At 46.2% G+C, this 18,641-nt stretch overlaps 1 protein-coding gene across 2 annotated transcripts in view; it reads left to right on the top strand.

Moving 5' to 3' along the window:
- LAMC1 (laminin subunit gamma 1) overlaps positions 1-18,641 on the top strand; it is a 151,077-nt gene that overhangs the window by 96,206 nt on the left and 36,230 nt on the right. The window lies entirely within an intron of this gene.

Below are 18,641 nucleotides of genomic sequence, written 5' to 3'. Positions count from 1 at the left end.
ATTGTCCAGGATGGGTTGTAGATCCCTGATGATGCGTTGGAGGGGTTTGAGCTGGGGACTGTATGTGATGGCCAGTGGAGTCCTGTTGGTTTCTTTCTTGGGTATGTCTTGCAGTAGGAGGCTTCTGGGTACACATCTGGCTCTGTTGATCTGTTTCCTTATTTCCTCGTGTGGGTACTGTAGTCTTGAGAATGCTTGGTGGAGATTTTCTAGGTGTTGGTCTCTGTCTGCGGGGTTAGAGCAGATACGGTTGTACCTCAGTGCTTGGCTGTAGACAATGGATCTTGTGGTGTGCCCGGGATGGAAGCTGGAGGCATGAAGGTAGGTATAGCGGTCGGTAGGTTTTCGGTATAGGGTGGTGTTAATGTGACCACCACTTATTTGCACCGTGGTGTCTAGGAAGTGGACCTCCCGTGTAGATAGGTCCAGGCTGAGGTTGATGGAGGGGTGGAAGCTGTTGAAATCATGGCCCCAGCCCTGCGTCGCAAGGACACAAGAATCAGTGCTGCCCTGCCATTGGAGAAGCGTGTGGTGATTGCACTTCAGAAGCTGGCTACTCCAGACTGCTATCGATCGATCGCTAACCAGTTCGGAGTGGGAAAGTCGACCGTTGGACTCGTGTTGACGTAAGTGTTCAGGGCCAGTAATCACATCCTGGTCTAAAAGACCGTGACACTCAGCAACGTGCATGACATTGTGGATGGTTTTGCACAAATGGGCTTCCCTAACTGCGGAGGGATGATAGATGGCACGTATATTCCAATTCTGGCAACAGACCACCAACCACCGAGTACATTAATCGCAAGGGGTATTTCTCAATGGTTCTCCGGGCGCTAGTGGATCACCGTGGGCATTTCACAGATATTAACACAGACTGGTCCAGAAAGGTGTATGATGCATGCAACTTTCAGAACGCTGAGCTGTTCTTGGGGAGAGCCAGCACTGTAGGGGGGACCTGATAATATTGCTGTCTCCACAATTTCCACAGGATGTGATAATTATGGAAGATGCCCCGTTGCTGAGGGTGAGCAGGGAATCAAGGGAGGGTCTTCTCCAAGACTGGGGCTTCCGCTCTGGCCCCTATGCAGCTCGCCTGTGTGCAGCAGTGGTGTCTCCCCCCCGCCCCAGTTTCGTGGGAAAGTTACTGTTAATGGTCAGGGCCGCCTCTACCTATGGTGGTGCTCTATGCAGCCCGAGCAGGGCCACGGGGGCAGGAGCTGTGGGGGGCAGCAGCAGAGGCCCAGAGCAGCGTGGGGGATTAGCGGGGGTCCTGGCGCCAGCAGCAGGAGTCAGGATTGTGCCCCCCGCACTCACTGGTGGCAGTGGGAAGCAGAGCGACCCAGCCCCAGCACGCTCCGCTCCCCCAACCCACTCTCTTCTCCCAGCCCCGTCGCTTGGGAGAGGGGGCTTGGAGGAAGGGGTCAAGCCTTCCCCCGCACTCAACAGCGGTGGCGGGAAGTGGAGCAACGCGGCTGGGAGCTGGCGGAACAGAGCGTGCTGGGCCCTGGTCGCTCTGCTTCCCGGCTGTCACTGCTGGTGAATGTGGGGCGGGCCCGACCCCTTCTGCCGGCTCCAATACCCCCGCTAATCCCACAGGCCGCGTTGCGCGGGACGGGGCTTGCGGGAAGGGTTGAATGGGGCAGGATGGGGGTGGGGCTGGCCACCTGAGCCGCGCCGCATGTACAGCATGAAGCTGCCTAGGACAACACGAAATTTGGTGCACCACACAGCTGTGTATTCTGCGTATGCCTAAGGATGGCCCTGTTAATGGGGCAAGAAACAAAGCATCTCTGCCAAAGAACCTGTGGCAGCAGATTGTCCAGATTGCCAAGTATCTCCACGAGAGTTTCCTGGAGATCTCTGAGGCAGATTCCCGTGAAATAAGGAAGTCAATCAACAGCCTGTTCTGCCACTCAGACTAGGTATGTGGTGGGAGACAAGCCTGCTTTCTGCAACCCTCCTGCCCCCAGCAACTTGCTTCAGTGATTCCCAAAATCAAATCCACTAACCAGGGGCCTCCTCTCCTGTTTGCGCTTTGCCAACATCTGACAGCTGTGCCTGGCTAGCCACCTCCGGGGTAGAAAAGAGCTCCTGGCTGCATGCATCTCTGACCTCCGAGTCATCCTCTGCCTCTGGGTCCCCCTCCACATTCTCGTCCAAGATTTCCTCCTCTTGGCTCGGTCCACTCTCGACTGGTATGCAAGCCACCGAAGTATCCACAGTGGTCTTCACGGTGGAGGTGGGGTCACTGCCAAGTATTGCATCCAGCTCTTTGTAGAGCCAGCAGCTCATGGGCACAGCACCGGAGCGGCGGTTTGCCTCCCGTGCCTTGTGGTAGGCATTCTGCAGCTCCCTCACTTTGACTCTGCACTGCAATGTGTCCTAGTCATGGCCCCTTTCTGTCATGCATCGTAAAATCTGTCTCTAGGTATCATAATTCCTATGGCTGGAGCGGAGCTGGGACTGGACAGCTTCCTGTCCCCAAATACCAATAAGGTCCAGCAGCTCGGCATTGCTCCAACCGGGGATCGCCTGGTGTGTGGAGCAGGCATGGCCACCTGGAAAGATGCACTGAGAGCACTGCACGCACCACCAAGCAAACAGGAAGGGGACTTTCAAAATTGCAAAGGAATTTATGGGGTGAGGATGACAGTTGATCACCTGAGGGCAGAACAGTAGAGTTCAAACCGATGACCAGAGAGACATTGTGGGAGACCAGGCATTGTGGGACACCTCCCAGAGGCCAATCGCAGCGCTGTAATTGGCCACAGTGTCTGCACTGGCAGTGCAGCGCTGAAGTCCCATTGCCGAAAGCTGTACGCCTCTCATCAGGATGGGTTTTTTTTACCGCACTGCATGCGCAGTTTCTGCACACTAAGTAGCTTGGCAGTGTGTACATCTCGGGAGTTACAGCTCAGAAAACTGCTTTATTGCGCAGAAACTTGCCAGTGTAGACAGGGCCTAAATTCTCAGCTTCCCTGTGCCTCATTGATTTGATTTATTTTTCATTCCACTGAACCAGTCCAGGTCTGTTTGAGTTGACTGACGAGTGTGCCAGGCCTCCATTGTCAGTTCTGAAGATGTTAGTGATTAGAATGTTGGGTGTTTTTAACATTCGTTTTCAGGAAGATGATTTACATATATAGCTTTTTGTAGGTCTCCGTGCTGAAGCTGTTATGAAACTAGGGTGCTCAAGAGACTAGCGGCAGGCCCCTGTTCGTTGGTGGAGTAGTGTCAGCCTGGGATTCGGTGAACATGGAAAGGCATTTCCTTTCTCCTCCACACAACAGAAAGCAGCCTTTCTGTGCTAAAGGTCCACTAGCTGGATGCATGCAGTATCTGACTGCACTGTTCCAGTCTTACAGATAGCAGTAGGAACGCTCTTGCACTTCTCTTCCCCCTATACTAAAACACATTGCCTTAACAATTAATTGTATTAAAAAAAAATGTAAGCAGTGCAGATAGCCATCACAACAGGATTCTGGTCAGGAAGACTTAGGTTGTACTCAGTCTCCCATGTCTTTGTGCATGTCCACCCAGATCCGGCTCCTGAGGGAATTCCTGCAGAAGTGGGCTGTGTTCAGGTTGTTGGCAGCAGATCAAAGGAAGGAGGAAAGTGTTTTGGCTGCTATCCAGAATGTAAACAGAAAGGTAGAGATACATTCTGTTGTGGACTGGCATAAAATACTTGTAGGGGCTCAGGAGTGTAGCACGTTCTGATTGAAATAATGTGAGGTGTGATTGATTCTGGAAGGATGTTTTGGTTTTGGTTATACACTGGGTTCCCAGACTGGAAGGAGTTGTGGCACAGCCTCTGTATTTTGAAGAAATCCAAATAGATTGGGGCCTGAAACTTAGGCATGAACTGTGTGTCTCTCTCTCTCTAAATGAGTAAAGGTGTCTGGTTCTATATGAAGTACACCATCCTCAAATGAGCTTTCTCCCACTAGAAGGATTTAGCAGACGCATTGGAGCTAGCTGCCAGGAAGACTTATTGGGGAATCGAGGAAGAGTAAAGAGAAGAAAACTGATTTTCCAAAGTACAGTGTGGTGAGGGTAAGTGGATCGATAATGGAGGAGGAGAATGTTAGTCTATACTTATCTCATAAAGGCACTTGCTCACAATCGAGCACTTGTAGCAAGAGTGCCAGCTGCCGGGATGTTTTCATGATGTAAATTATCCATCCGTTCTGAAGAGCCAGAGTACAAGGAGGCCTTTTGTGTGTAGGGATGAATTCCTAACTCTGAGGACAAGGGAAGGAGTTTCTTTTAAAGATCTAATGGCATCTACTTGCATTTTCCATTGCATATTTACAGTTTTCAGCATGTCGCATTTCCTGATACCACTGCTGCTATTCTAGGGGCTGGCCAGAGTTTTCCCCCTCATCACCTTTAACTGCTGATAACCATTATCAGTCCATCAAATGGTGGTAGAGGTTCACTATTACATATTGTTCGACAGTAATACTGATTTGGGATTCTGTTTGTGCAAACATCCTCTCAGCAGTGCCCTATCCAAACACCTCCCACCCCAAATATAATTGTATTTAATTTTTTAAAAATTAAATATAATCTCCTTTATCTTCGAACATCCCTCAATTTTGTACTTGTAGACTAAAAGACTACGTGTTCTCTCCCTCTAATGATGATTCAGGGGTTCAAAGCTGTGTTTCATGGCAGTCAGTGTCAGCACATGCCTGCTGTTAGAGGAAAGAATTCATTTTTATGAAATGAACACAGCCTTCCTTTTATCCGACTGCAATCTTCTTGCCGTATTCATGTGCCCAAAGAGAGGAATCTCTCCCTTGCCCCCTTGGAGATTTGAAATAAGCTATTTCTTTTAAGGCTTTTTGGCACTTGGAATGTTAAAACTGTTGTTGATCAAGAGGCATTAGGTATACCTTGTTTAGCCTAGGTCCTGCTCCCATCATGTTTGAAGTAGTGTAGTTCAGATTCCATAGGGCAGCTTTAAGACTCTGTGTACCCTCAGGGAAAATGAGCTGTTGTTTTGAAGAGAGAGGTCTGTTTGAGAATTTAAAGGAGGTGCTGTTGGAACTTTGGGACATGTCTGTGAATCCTTGTAGGAGATGGCAACAGGAATGAGCCAAACAGAACCAAAGTTCTTTTTTTGCAAGTTCTTAGATGGTACCTGTCTTCAGCTGCTTAAGCCATAAGCATTAGTAGGGTTTGAGTTCACAGAATTGCAAGATTAGACTTATGAGAGTTTCTGTGGGCAAGTCTACGCTAAGTTGACTTATGTCAACGGACAGCCACCGCAGCATGCATGTCCACACTAGCTCCTTCTGTCAGCAATGCGCATCCTTACCAAGAGCGCTCGCATCAATTTAACTGTCAGGGTACATCTACACTACGGGATTATTCCGATTTGACATAAACCGGTTTAGCAAAACAGATTGTATAAAATCGAGTGCGCGATTAAATTAAACACATTAAACACATTAAATCGGTGGTGTGCGTCCACGGTCCGAGGCTAGCGTCGACTTCTGGAGCATTGCACTGTGGGTAGCTATTCCGTAGCTATCCCATAGTTCCTGCAGCCTCCCCCGCCCCTTGGAATTTCCGGGTTGAGATCCCAGTGCCTGATGGGGCAAAAATCATTGTCGCGGGTGGTTCTGGGTACAGCCTCACCCCTCCCTCCCTGAAAGCAGCAGACAACCGTTTCGCGCCTTTTTAGCTTTGTGAACTGTGCAGACGCCATAACACAGCAAGCATGGACCCTGCTCAGCTCAATACTGCAATCGTGCATGTTTTAAACACCTTGCACACTCTCGTGCAGTCTATGGTGAACCAGGACCTTCAAACCGAGGCGAGGAGGAGGCGGATACGGCAGCGCAGCGATGACAGTGATGAGGACGTAGACACAGAATTCTCTCAAACCGCGGGCCCCTGCGCTTTGGAGATCCTGATGGTAATGGGGCAGATTCTATCCATTGAACGCCGATTTTGGGCCCGGGAAACAAGCACTGACTGGTGGGACCGCATTGTGTTGCAGGTGTGGGACGATTCCCAGTGGCTGCGAAACTTTCGCATGTGTAAGGGCACTTTCATGGAACTTTGTGACTTGCTTGCCCCTGCCCTGAAACGCCATAATACCAAGATGAGAGCAGCCCTCACAGTAGAGAAGCGAGTGGTGATAGCCCTGTGGAAGCTTGCAACGCCAGACAGCTACCGGTCAGTCGGGAATCAATTTGGAGTTGGAAAATCTACTGTGGGGGCTGCTGTAATGCAAGTAGCCAAAGCAATCACTAAGCTGCTGCTACGAAAGGTTGTGACTCTGGGAAATGTGCAGGCCATAGTTGATGGCTTTGCTGCACTGGGATTCCCTAACTGTGGGGGGGCGATAGATGGAACCCATACCCCTATCTTGGCACCGGAGCGCCAGGGCACCCAGTACGCGTTTCACCAACATCCACGTGGGATGGCCAGGGAGGGTTCATGACGCTCGCGTATTCAGAAGCACTACTCTGTTTAAACGGCTGCAGCAAGGGAATTACTTCCCAGACCAGAAAATAACAGTTGGGGATGTTGAAATGCCTGTCGTTATCCTGGGGGACCCAGCCTACCCCTTGATGCCATGGCTCATGAAGCCATACACAGGCAGCCTGGACAGTGGTCAGGATCTGTTCAATTACAGGCTGAGCAAGTGCAGAATGGTGGTGGAATGTGCATTTGGCCGTTTAAAGGCGCGCTGGCGGACATTACTGACTCGCTCAGACCTCAGCCAAACCAATGTCCCCTATGTTATTGCTGCTTGCTGTATTCTCCACAATCTCTGTGAGAGTAAGGGGGAGACCTTTATGGCGGGGTGGGAGGCTGAGGCAAATCACCTGGCCGCTGATTACGCGCAGCCAGACACCAGGGAGATTAGAAGAGCACACCAGGAAGCGGTGCGCATCAGAGAAGCTTTGAAAACGAGCTTCATCAATGGCCAGGGTACAGTGTGACTGTTGTTTGTTGATGAACACCCACCCCCCTTGATTGACTCATTCCCTGTAAGCAACTCACCCTCCCCCTTCGAGTACAGCTTACTTATGCAAATAAAGTCACTATAGTTTAAAAATCATGAATTCTTTATTAATTCATTATAAAAAGAGGGAGAGAAGTAAGGGTGTGGTTTGGGAGGAGGATAGGAGGGATGGAGAAGGCCATTAAAAATTTTTCACAGTAATGACAGCCTTCTGGTTGGGCTGTCCACGGGGGTGGAGTGGGCGGGTGCATGGAGCCTCCCCCCCACGCGTTCTTACACGTCTGGGTGAGGAGGATGTGGAACATGGTGAGGGTTGAGGGTGGTTATACAGGGGGCTGCAGCGGCACTCTGTGATCCTGCTGCCGTTCCTGAAGCTCCACCAGACGCCGGAGCATGTCAGTTTGATCACGCAGCAGCCCCAGAGTTGCATCCCGCCACCGCTGATCTTCCTGCCGCCACCGCTGATTTTCCTGCCGGTCTTCCTGCCGCCACCTCTCATCTCGGGTGTCCCTCCTGTCCTCACATTCACTGGCATCTTTCCTGTAATTTGATACCACGTCCTTCCCCTCATTCAGATGAGCTCTTTCCTTGTGTGTAACTTCCATAATATCCGAGAACATTTCATCTCGCGTCTTTTTTCCTCTGCCTTATCTGTGCTAGCCTTTGGGATGGAGGAGGGACGCTTGAAAAATTTGCAGCTGCATGAGGGAGAGAAATATTTAAAAAGATACATTTTACAGAACAATGGTTATACTCTTTCACAGTGAACAGCACTATTCACCTTACATAGCACATGTGATTTCCCTACAAGGTTGTATTTTTCATCTTAATACTGAGTGCCTGCAGCTCTGGAGTTACAGATCTCACAGACACAGGTCCGGGCATCAGAATTCAGCTTGCATGAGGCCATGGTAAGCCACTGTCTTTCGGCTTCTGCAGTGATTTACCCCTCCCCCCAACGCATGGTTAATACCATGCTAGCTCCGTGCTAATCAACACCCTTCCCACCCCCCCACCCACTGCGTGGCTGGTAGCTTGGGGAAGATCCCCGCTGACCAAACATGAAAAAGATCATCGGCATTTCACTCCTCCCCTCCCCCCGCTTGGTTACGTGCAGGAAAGGATTTTTTTTTAAGCTGCTGCAGTCCACGAACCCAGTAGGAAAATGGCCATCCCCCTTACTTAAATTCCTGATTTTTAACCAGGTTACCCTGAACGATATCACTTTGCTGAGAATAACACAGCGAGATAAAGAACGGATGCTTCTTGAATGCCAGCAATCACCGGGACCATACGCAGCTATGCTTTGCCATGCAATGATACCTGATTACTTGCTACGGCATGGTAAAGTGTCCTACCATGGTGGGCGGAACAAGGCTGCCTTGCCCAGAAACCTTCTGCAAAGGCTTCTGGAGTACCTCCAGGAGCGCTTCATCGAGATGTCCCTGGAGGATTTCCGCTCAATCCCCAGACATGTTAACAAACTTTTGTAAGTAACTATACTGTCTGTGAATGCATCCCAAGTCCTCAGGGCAAATCAATCATTAAAAAATGCTTGCTTAAAAAACAATGTTTGCTATTTGCAAAGGTACACTCACCAGAGGTCCCTTCCATGGCGTCATTGTCTGGGGTAGTGGCTTGGGGGCGTAATTCCATCAGGGTGAGAAAAAGCTCCTGGCTGCTGGGGCTCACGGAGTGCTGTGTGCTCTCTGCTAGGTCATCCTCCTCTTCTTCTTCTTCCCCGTCCGCATAATCCTCAGACATGGCAGAGATTACAACCCCCACCTCGGAATCCACGGACAGGGGTGGGGTACTTGTGGCGCAGCCCCCTAAAATTGCATGCAGCTCAGCATAGAAGTGGCATGTTTTTCGACCTGCCCTGAACCTTCCGTTTGCTTCTTTGGTTTTCTGGTAGGCTTGTCTGAGCTCCTTAACTTTCACTCTGCACTGCAGTGAGTCCCTGCTGTGGCCTTTATCCGTCATAGCCTTAGAAATTCTTTCAAATACTTTTTCATTTCATCTTTTGGAACGCAGTTCTGTTAGCACTGAATCCTCTCCCCATATACCGATCAGATCCAGTACCTCCCGTGCAGTCCATGCTGGGGCTTTTTTTCGATTCTCAGGAGACTGCATTGTTACCTGTGCAGATGAGCTGTGCGTGGTCACCTGTGCTGATGAGCTCTCCACGCTGGGGAAGCAGGAAATGAATTTCAAAAGTTCGCGGGGCTTTTCCTGTTTATCTGGCCAGTGGATCAGAGTTCAGAATGCTGTCCAGAGCGGTCACAGTGGTGCACTGTGGGATACCGCCCGGAGGCCAATACCGTTGATTTGCGGCCACACTAACCCTATTCCGATATGTTAATCCCGATATTAGCGCTACTCCTCTCGTCGGGGAGGAGTACAGAAACCGATTTAAAGAGCCATTAAAATCAATATAAGGTGCCTCCTAGTGTGGACGGGTGTGGCGTTAAATCGGTTTTACACTCCTTAAACCGGTTTAAACGCGTAGTGTAGACCAGGCCTCAGTGTGGGGCATTGTGAGATGCTGACTGCTGGAGCCCCACCATCTGGGGCTGACAGCTGGAACAATCTGATGTAAGCAACGCAGCATCTACACTGACACTTTGTCAAATCAACCTAAGTACTATACCTCTCATGGAGGTGGAGTTATTAAGTCGGTGTAGTGGGTGACTTATATTGGCGGGAGCAACATTGTAATGTGGATGCTTATAGTTTGGTTGCAGCTTACGTCAGCCTAATTCTGTGTGTGTTCATTCTTTGAATATAGATATTTGTATTCACCTTGGGCCTAAATTTTCAAAAATGACCAGTATTTGTAGGTTCGTTTGACAACTTGAAGGGATCTCATTTTTAGAAGGTGAGTGTTCAGCACTTTCTGAAATCCAGACCTGGAGTGCATTCTCCATAGTGGTGCACTCATAATGATTAGCCAGCCCACCACCACCACCACACATGATCTCATGCTTCAATAAACTTCTTTAATGAACAGCTGGAATTTTTCCCAAAGAGTAAATGCTTGCACCTCCAAATAGAAATCAACTACCCTTTCCCTAGTCTAGTATTATCAAAGGTACCTGGCACAGGTCAGGGTCAGATGTATATGTATTTCTAGGAACAGGAGAATAATGGTTTCTTCTTATGTTGAAGTTAAAGCTTCCTTCCACCTCTCTACATTATTGTTGAAAGTTCTTAGTATAGAAATAGTGTGATGTGAATTAGTTGCTACAAAGAGGACTTCACTAGACCATTAGGTAGTGTTAGAATGCATCCTTGAGGAGTCATGTTAAGCACAGCTTTGCAGTCAGTGTAAAGAGGAAGAAGTTGCCTTAACACGGGGGCGGGCAAACTTTTTGGCCTGAGGGCCGCATCAGGTTTTGTAAACTGTATGGAGGGCCGGTTAGGGGAGGGGGTCGTGGCCTGGTCCCCACCTCCTATCTGCCCCGCCCCCCCGGGACTCCTGCCCCCATCCAACCCTCCCTGTTCCCTGACAGCCCCTCTGGGACCCCTGCCCCATCCACACACTTCGCTCCTTGTCCCCTGACTGCCCCCGGACCCCTGCCACACCATCCAACCCCTCCTCTCATTCCTGACATTCCTCCCCCCCCCGGGACCCCTGCCCCATCCAACCACCTCTTCTCCCTGTCCCCTGACTGCCCCCGGAACTCTTGCCCCTGACTGCCCCCTGCTGCCCCATCCAACCCCCCTCCTTCCTGACTGACCCATGGGACCCCCCTGCCCCCATTCAACCCCGTTCCCCCCGACCACCATCCACACCCCTGACCACCACCCCGAACTTCCCTGCCCTCTATCCAATCTCCCCTGCTCCCTGCCCCCTTACTGCGCTGCCTGGAGCACCAGTGGCTGGTGGCGCTACAGCCGTGCCACCCGGCTGGAGCCGGGCCATGCTGCCGCCACCACCACGCAGCACAGAGCGCTGGGTCAGGCCGGGCTCTGCAGCTGCACTGCCCCAGGAGCTCTCAGCCCCACCGCCCAGAGCATTGCGCCGGTGGCAGAGCGAGCAAGCTGAGGCTGTGGGGGAGGAGCGACAGCAGGGAGGGTCCAGGGGTGAGTCTCAGGGGCCGGGCAGGACGCTCTCACGGGCCATGGTTTGCCCACCCCCGTCTTAACATCACATCAGCTGGTCTTTAGTAAACTCTGTAGTTCCAGCAGGGTTTCCCCAGGACCGGTTTACGCATTGTTAAACACAACCCCTCGGTAAAAAGCGACAGAGTCCCATGGCACCTTATAGACCAACAGATGTATTGGAGCATGAGCTTTCGTGGGTGAATACCCACTTTGAAGCTTATGCTCCAATGAAGTGGGTATTCACCCACGAAAGCTCATGCTCCAATATGTCTGTTAGTCTATAAGGTGCCACGGGACTCTTTTTGTCACTTTTTACAGATCCAGACTAACATGGTTACCCCTCTGATACTTAACCCCTCGGTGTACACTGACTCCAGAGTCCTGTTTAACAACATGTTAATCAACGTTGACTGCTCAAGGGTGTGTTATAACATGACCTAATGCTCTGGGGAAGACAAGCAGTGTTACACTGTTCTTGTGAAATAAATGGTTTCTTTTCACCTCGTCTCTTCAGTGTGCAGAATAATGGATATGTTCTGTACATTCCCTTTGAATAATGGGTGGAACTGGGAAACATAAGATGTTGCCTCTGAGCCCAGTGGATAACCATACAAAGCATCTCAGCATCTACTGTTGCATAACTGGGCGGTTATTTGCATACTTCATAACTAGTTCTTTACATTGTATAGTTGCAGTCATTAGAAAACAGCATGAGGGAAGGGAGAAGGGAATCTGCTTGTAGTAAGAGAGGGAGAAAAAGAAAACCTGTTGGTGCACTGCAGAAACGTGGCTGTTCCACATGGCAGATTTGTTTTACTCTGGGAAATCCCTGCATGCTTCTGCTGTGGATCCTGAAAGCTTCTTTTGGGGAACATGAGCTGTGAGTTAAGCTCACTAGAGCATTTTGTTCTTGACGATTTTCAGCTCAAGATGAAATTCCGCTCTCCTTCATTCTCAGTTTTCTTTTCAAATATCTCCTCCCTTTCTTCTCTGCTGCCCACAGAAATAATCTTTTTGATGAAGGCTGAATACAGCTTTTACTCAGCGTAAGGGGAATGTAATAGTACAAGGAAACCTGGCTTCCCTTATCCCTGTGACGTCGTAAATGTATCCAAGTCATAGCTGTGTGGCATTCTCAACGTTTTGGCTAAAGTTTAGTTTCATTGGATAGGTTTCATTTTGTTGTGTTTTTGCTTATTTTATTTCACTTCACTCCTGGAATAACTGCTCTAGGTTTCCTGGCCTCGCTAATTTTGGTGGTAGTGAGAGTTCCACATGTTGGTCCCTCTAGGCTCTTCCTGCAAATTTGCAGCGTCAGCTTGGAAAGCATAGGAGTTAGGGCTGTCAAGCAATTAAAACAATTAATCACAGTTAATTGCACAAATAAAAAATTAATTGTGATGTTAATAATAGAATACCATTTATTTAAATATTTTGGGTGTTTTCTATATTTTCAAATATATTGATTTCAGTTACAACACAATACAAAGTGTACAGTACTCACTTTATATTTATTTTTATTACAAATATTTGCACTGTAAAAAAAACAAAAGAAATAGTATATTTCAATTCACCTAATACAAGTACTGTAGTGCAGTCTCTTTATATTGAAAGTTGAACTTACAAATGTAGAATTACGTACAAAAAATAACTGCATTCAAAAATAAAACAATGTAAAACTTTAGAACCTACAAGTCCACTCAGTCCTACTTCAGCCAATTGCTCAGACAAACAAGGTTGGTTACAATTTGCAGGAGATAATGCTGCCCACATCTTATTTACAGTGTCACCTGAAAGTGAGAACAGGCATTCACATGGCACTGTTGTAGCCAGCATCGCAAGTTATTTACGTGCCAGATGCACTAAAGATTCATATGTCCTTTCATGCTTCATCCACCATTCCAGAGGACATGCATCCATGCTGATGACGGGCTCTGCTCGATAACAATCCAAAGCAGAGCAGACCGACGCGTGTTCATTTTCATCATCTGAGTCAAATGCCACCAGCGGAAGGTTGATTTTCTTTTTTTTGTGGTTCAGGTTCTGTAGTTTCCAAATTGGAGTGTTGCTGTTTTAAGACATCTGAAAGCATTCTGCACACCTCATCACTCTCAGATTTTAGAAGGCACTTCAGATTCTTAAACCTTGGGTCGAGTGCTGTATCTAACCTTAGAAATCTCACATTCGTACCTTCTTTTCATTTTGTCAAATCTGCTGTGAAAGTGTTCTTAAAATGAACTTGTGCTGGGTCATCAACTGAAACTGCTATAACATGAAATATATGGCAGAATGTGGGTAAAACAGAACAGGAGACATACAGTTCTCCCCCAAGGAGTTCAGTCACAAATTTAATTAACACATTCTTTTTTTAACGAGCATCGTCAGCATGGAAGCATGACCTCTGGAATGGTGGCTGAAGCATGAAGGGGCATATAAATGTTTAGCATATCTGGCACGTAAATACCTTGCAACGTCGGCTACAAAAGTGCCATACGAACGCCTGTTCTCACTTTCACGTGTTCTCACTTTCAGGTGACGTAAATAAGAAGCAGTCAGCAGTATCTCCCGTAAATGCAAACAAACTTGTTTGTCTTAGTAATTGGCTGAACAAGAAGTAGGACTGAGTAGACTTGTAGACGCTAAAGTTTTACATTGTTTGTTTTGTTTTTGAATTCATTTATGTAACAAAAAAAAATCTACATTTGTAAGTGATACTTTAACTATAAAGAGATTGTACTACAGTACTTTTATGAGGTGAATTGAAAAATACTGTTTTATTAATTTTACAGTGCAAATATTTGTAATAAAAATAATATAAAGTGAGCCCTATACACTTAATATTCTGTGTTGTAATAGAAATCAATATATTTGAAAATGTAGAAAAACATCCAAAATATTTCATAAATTTCCATTGGTATTCTATTGTTTAACAGTGCAATGAATCGCGAATAATTTTTTTGAGTTAATCGCGTGAGTTAACTGTGATTAATCGACAGCCCTAATAGGAATGCATCTTGACTTTGTTGCCTTTTGGTCCGTTGAAGGATTTCAGGCGTCTTTGACCTACTGGCCAGATTCATAGCCTCAGTTGTTGGAATCTTGTAAAAGTGATTGTCAAGAAACAGTGGGGTAGCCGTGTTAGTCTGTATCCACAAAAACTACAAGGAGTCCTCATTGTTCTTGTCAAGAAACAATCCAAAGGAAAAAAATCTCAAATAACGGCTGAAATTATTCACTTTGAAGCACTTTTTTGTAACGACCACTGTTTTTGGAATTGATGGGTTGAATTTGAGACACTGTCAGCAGAAGTGAAAAACCGGAGAGAGACAGACTACTTGCATGCTTAAGCAACTCTCTTCTTCTCTCCACCCAATACCACACCTTTCCCCAGCTCCACATCCAGGCATTGTTATGTTCCTTTAGGTTGTGTATCAGCAGGATTCCAAATAGGCTCTGTGTAAGAGGTTAATAAGTTACACTGTGCAGTTATAACATTGTTAATTATTTCACTATTGCTAGATTGCACAGGACTTGGCAGCAGTTTTGTATAGAACATCCGTTCAAGTTAATAGAAAGTAGGTGTGATAGACACCCAACCTGCCTCTGTCTCTTTCTGGAATTTAGCATTGAGGAGGGAATAAATCAGATATATTTTAATCAGGATCTGATTATCAACACCTTATAGATTCTAGCCTTTATGAGCACAGTTTAAATTGTGACATCAAGTGTAAAAAAGACAGTTTGTGACTCGCCAAAGACCACCAATGTATCAGTAGCAGAGGAGGAATTAGAAATCAAATGTTAATTTGCCTTTCAATCGTTGCCTAATGCACTGGGTCACGGTTTATTTAGGTTGTAAACTCCGTGGGGGTAAGAATTGTTATTTTTGTTGCATGTGTGCAGAGTCTAGCATGATGGAGTACCAGTCCCTGACTGGGTCCTCCAGTTGCTACCACAATTAAATAATACCATTTTGTATAATTGAATACTGGAGGGGTTCACTTTGGCTTTAAACAAAGCTTGTATCTCTGTTAGATTATACACAGAAAGCAGTATGGCACCACTTATTTCTTAGCTTTCCTTCTACCACACAATCTGCAGGAGTCTTGTTCCTTTTTTTATCCTGTATCATGGTTGTGTTTTGTTTTATTTACACAGTCAGACCAAACTATCCAGTGTCTCCCCTTTTTTAAGGACTTGTCCTTTTATGACGCTTCATTGGTGCAATTCAGTAAACTAGTAGATTAGTTATGTTCATGTTTTAGCGTATGCAAGATTACTTAGATGATCAATGTTTTTTAAGACCATAATTTGACTTTCCTTAAAATGTAAACATACATGAGAAGTTCTACTGATGCTGAATTACTTTTTCTTTAAAATTCACTATTTTAGCGCTTACTTTAAAAGGCAGCATATTGATATGACACACAACAGATGACCAAATATTTAGAGCTTACCCGCTGGTTCTGTTGCCCAGAGGTAACTACTGCTGTGTGTACTCTTGTATTGATGCCGATAAAAAGCCTTAATTTAGGCATTTTGCCTTAGAAACCGGAGTCTCCAAATTCTCTGGGTAGTTGTTATATCTGCCTTTCTTCCGTCAGCAGCAGTGACCCGCTGGGTAATGTGAGAGATGAGAACTGCATTTATGAAATGCCCAGTCTCACTCAGACTTTCAGAAGCAAAAAACATTTCTGGAGTCACTAGCATCCTAAAGAGTTATGGTTTATCTGTGTGAGAAAGTTGCACTGGCTTAATTTGTGGTAGGATATAAAAAACAAAACCTTTAGTTAAATTGATGAGTTTGTCCTCCCCGCCTTTTTCATTTCCATTTCAGCCAGGTTTATTTTCATTCAGTTGAACTCAATAGCTTTAAGCTAAACAAAAATGTTTAGTTTAAACAGAAATAAGCCACTTTTAAACTGGTACAATGCCCTGTGTGGCCACTACATTTTATGTCTGCACTACAGTTGTAGTTGACTCTATTTTTTTAAGTGTACACCAGGCCTTATTTAACTAAAACTGGTTTAAAAATCTCTAAAGTTAAATCAATGCAACTGTGTATGGAGATAAGGCTTTGGATGTCAGTTAAAACCATTCCAGAGTTTCCATTCAAAAGAAGTGACTAGTGATTGCCACAAATGCTGCTTTGTGGCACAATATTTTTTCAAGAGATATCAGAGATGGAGTCAATGGCAAAAGGTTGTTATATGTGGAGGGCATAGACTGAGCATCCAAGAGTATTTGTGGCCAAAATAAATCAAATATTGCCTATCTAAGCCCCTGATATGCTTTAGTATGTGTGTAGCTTTAATTTTTCTATATGGTAGCTATCTGTCTGCAGTTAATCCAAAACCCTGCGTATATTTAGCTCCAGGATTTGTTGATTAGTGAGATTGTGCGCACACAATCTGTCCACTGAGGTGGAACAATAACAGCTGTTGTGCAGCTGTACACCTCATCCTGGGAACTTTTCTCATAGCCAACTAGGCCTGTGAGGAAGGTGATTGAAGCATTTTAAAGGTCCCTTCCCACTATTGCTTTAACTGTTTAGAGCACTGAAGAACAACTTTCTATTACTCCACTACAACCCATTCTCTTTTGTGTGCAGGTTCAGCGTTGACGTTCCCATTGATGTTGGCAGGGCAAGTAAGCCCATATTGCAGCCAGTTCTCTAGTGACTGAGTAGTAGAGAAAATATTCTTTCAGCTGTGGACAGGCCATTGATATATTCCATTTTTTCCCTACTTGTAATCCAGGCTGTGGAAAGGCAGCCAATGTACACTATCTCAATCGTTGGAAAATGCATACAAAGCTATTGTCCTCTAAAGCTACACTGTAGAGTGCTGGAAGTTGCCTTGCAAGGCTTGGCTGAAATTCCTTTAGAGCTGCGTTAACCGAAGTACTTATGTTTCTGAACAGCCCAGCACCCGACTGCATTTCCAGTGCAGAAAGGATTTCTCACCCCTACCCCCAGAGATGTGAAGCTGTTAAAAATGTTTCGTCATGTAGGAGGTTTCAGCAGAATTCCTTGACTTGGCACCGGGTGAACGAAGGCTGGATGCTTATTGTTCTGTTCTGCCACCTCCACACCCTGTAGCTCTTAATGCAGTCAGTATTTCTCCATTTTGAGTATTCCATTCAGCAAAACATCTGCACTTCATCTTTGATACAGGGCAGGAATGTCATAGACCAAAGCAAAGAATGTAGCAGAACATTGAGAAGTTAAATATTTTCTTGGGGGTGTAAATCCCCTGAGTGGTTCATGTGTGCTCTATGGGGGTGGATGTTCCAGTCACTGGAATGAATCCATTAGGGAGGATTATTTGCTGATTGCCACAACCCTGTTGGGAGATAAGTATGGGGTGGGAAGGTCATTTTACGTTCACTGTCATGGGGGGGAGGAAGCATCTTTCATTTGTAAATCCCTAAATTATTCTTGATTTGGAAAAGTCTTTTCAGAGACTCGAAGCTTATTGGCCAGGAACTTCCCTCTTGTTCTGTCCTTCCCAGGGGATAAGCTGAATGAACACAAGCCCTATGATCCAAATTCTAAAGTAAGGCTGTCATGGAGTAGTGAAAGAGGACTCCATGATAGCAATAAGGGTCCTGGTTACTCCTGATTTTCTAACTGCATAGCAAGTGGGGAGGTCTTTGATATGTGCCAGATTGTTCTCCCATGTAACTAGTGTATACTTCACTATTAGGTTAATACAGTTTTATTCCCAGCGGTGCGTTTGACTGTATATTCACAGGAAATAATATCAGCTCAAACACTAAAAGAGTGAGGAGTGATTAACTAGGACGTAATTCTTAAATATGCATGACTCATTAACATGCGGTGACAGAGCTTCTATATCTTACATACAATAGGCCTAGGCTGTTCACATGACACGCAGGCAGACACTGTACGGTGAATCTATGGGTTTTTGAATCTGCATCCTAGTTCTGCGCGTGTTCTAGGGCAGCTGATCTGCAGGACACTGGCATCCTGTTGTGCTGTAGGGACACTTACCCATACTGATGTGTAAGTACCCCTAGAATACACTAAACTCTTAACTAGTTCAGCTGCAGAGGAGTCAGTAAGTCTGGTCTCCTACTTACCTGTACTATATACAATTATGTCACTAGACTCTGATGCCTCACTGTGACGTGGCTCACCGTACAGAGCGTTCCATACTGGGCTGGGACAGCATAGCTTTTGGAAAAATCTGTAGATAGAGCACTTCTGCAACAACATCTCATTAATACTCAGATGAACTCTCATCTCTTTATAAGTGAGACTTTTCTGTAGGAGTGAGTTGCTATGTTATCTTTCCACACTGCATCATCACCATCTTAGGGAACAGATGAAGGTTTTTTAAAAAAATTCCTCTTATTCCTTGCAAGGTTTGAAGCTCTTGAAGGAATGAAGCACTAATGCTCTGCTTTGTAACTGTCCGTTTTGTGTGGACTATGCTGTACAGGAGCATACTTCTGGGAACAATGTTGAAAGTATTAACATCCTCTTTTCTAAGTAAAAATAAATTTCCCCTTTCCCCAAAGC

The sequence above is a fragment of the Mauremys mutica genome, chromosome 8, assembly GCF_020497125.1.
Source record: "Mauremys mutica isolate MM-2020 ecotype Southern chromosome 8, ASM2049712v1, whole genome shotgun sequence".
Classification (NCBI taxonomy): domain Eukaryota; kingdom Metazoa; phylum Chordata; order Testudines; family Geoemydidae; genus Mauremys; species Mauremys mutica.
This window is presented reverse-complemented; position numbering and strand designations above follow the sequence as displayed.